This window comes from Protopterus annectens, chromosome 15.part0 (genome assembly GCF_019279795.1).
Source record: "Protopterus annectens isolate FY-2018-M chromosome 15.part0, PAN1.0, whole genome shotgun sequence".
Taxonomy (NCBI): domain Eukaryota; kingdom Metazoa; phylum Chordata; order Ceratodontiformes; family Protopteridae; genus Protopterus; species Protopterus annectens.
The window spans coordinates 647,190,364-647,192,429 of record NC_056749.1 but is presented as its reverse complement, the minus strand read 5'-3'; the positions used below and the strand labels follow the sequence as shown (position 1 = coordinate 647,192,429).

At 34.4% G+C, this 2,066-nt stretch overlaps 1 protein-coding gene across 1 annotated transcript in view; it reads left to right on the top strand.

The window, feature by feature from the left end:
• Positions 1-1,351: 1,351 nt before the first annotated feature.
• LOC122789979 (G-protein coupled receptor 183-like) overlaps positions 1,352-2,066 on the top strand; it is a 170,554-nt gene continuing 169,839 nt past the window's right edge. Inside the window, exon 1 of the mRNA XM_044057485.1 lies at positions 1,352-1,416. The gene's annotated coding sequence lies outside the window, so the exon portion shown is untranslated. The remainder of the gene's footprint in view (positions 1,417-2,066) is intronic.

Genomic DNA, 2,066 nt, shown 5'->3' with positions numbered 1-2,066 from the left:
TGGAGGGTGATGATGTGTTCTGCCATGGACATTGGCTGTGAGAATGGCCCCTACTGTCAACTAATTCAGATGCTATTCCCTGCATCTTAGCATGAAGTCTCTCTCTCTGTTCACCGAGAAATGAGGGTGTACAAATTCACTACCCATCGTGGCACACAAGTTTTGTAACATCTCTGAACTGCTCTGCCATGTTGTTTTCCTCAATTTAATTCACATTTACCCTTACTATCATAATATTGCTCATTTTCATATTGTGATATAGTAATTTTGCATATGATGCTAACCGAGTTACTTCACTGGTCAGTGTGACTGTACTGCCCATGATTCTGAATCTGTCCCCACCTATGTGTCACCACTCACTGTGCACCTTTGCCAAACTCACTGCACTATTTGTTTCTGAATCCCGGATTTTGATGAAAAAAGTAGGATGTGAATAAATATTCTACATCCTAAAACTAAGATAACCATATTTAGTACACCCCTTTAGCAAGGCATGCTGGGATAAATACTGACACCCAAGTGTGTAAATAGATAAGGAACAGAATAAAGGAATAGGCATTAAAAGAAAAAAGATGTGAATCGTGTCTAGAGATAATTCTACTTTGGCAAAAACTTGAGAAAAATAATTACCAACAAATCTTTAAATTATGTATTTATGCATTGTCAGTGCATATAACTGCTGCTGAAGCTCATGTACTCATTTGAAGATTATCAGTTAAAGGGTTTAAATGGCCTTTGTCAAAATATTCATTTCAAAAGTAGAGGACAATGATAGTAAAGAGGTAATGTGGCATGAAGTGAACACAGTTTATGTCTCGGCATGTGCAAGGGAATTTTAAAAGGAAATAACAGTTACAGTGAGTCAGCTTCTGACACATTTAGTTTAGTTTTGTTACTACTATATATATATATACATATACATACACGCACACACAAACACACACACACACACACATATATATATATATATATATATATATATATATATATACACAGATACATACACGCACACACAAACACACACACACACACACACACACACATATATATATATATATACATATACATACACGCACACACAAACACACACACACACACACATATATATATATATATATATATATATATATATATATTTTTTTTTTTTTTTTTTATATATACACATATATACATACACACACACACACACATACCTACATATGACAAAAGAAATATAGTTGGATAAAACCTTTACAGTGCGAGTCAAAACATTACTGATTTTGCTAACTTTCAAAATCTTGGTTTACAAAGCCAAAAGGGTGGAGTCAAAATGAGAAAGTGACATGTCATTTTTTTACATTTTAAGTAGACCTTTTCACACACAAATGCAGAGTTCTTTCTGGGACACACTGATACGGTCTACACTCTTCACAAAAGGTATGTAAAACCAATATTTCACTTTATTTGTTAACTGATTTAAGAAAACATTATCACAGTAATTTAACTAGAAATGTGTAAGATTATACTTAATAAATATGTACAGTTCTACATTATTTCTAGGACCACTATCATGTAAAGAAATGTAAAAGGGTGATATAACCACCACATATCACACTGATTTTTTTTATGTTTGACATGCATACAAAAGTTAGTAGGAACTGCAGAGAAGGGTCTTTGCATTTCAGTATTACTGGCACTGATTCACTGATTCTATCTTAGTAATAAGGGAACAGAGGTACTGAGATCCTCACCTAATAACATGCCCGAGGTAAAGGACCATGCTTAAGAAACATACAATGCTGAACATTCTTTGTAGACAGTAAGTAGAACATGAAGGTAATGACTTCATTCTGTGAGTGAAAGCAGGAAAGCATTATGCTTGATAAAATCTTACCTTTCAGTAAATATTGGAAGAAAGCAAGCAGGAATTGTCAAAATCAAGGAAAAGAAGACTGCAGGTCGCATCCTGCACGAAGCACAGGATTACCCAGGAAAAATCCTTAGTAATATTGGAAGATGAACAAAAACACCTTCAGACAATCCTGGTACCCACCTGTTGCATAACCAGTGAAGATTTGTGCCACAAG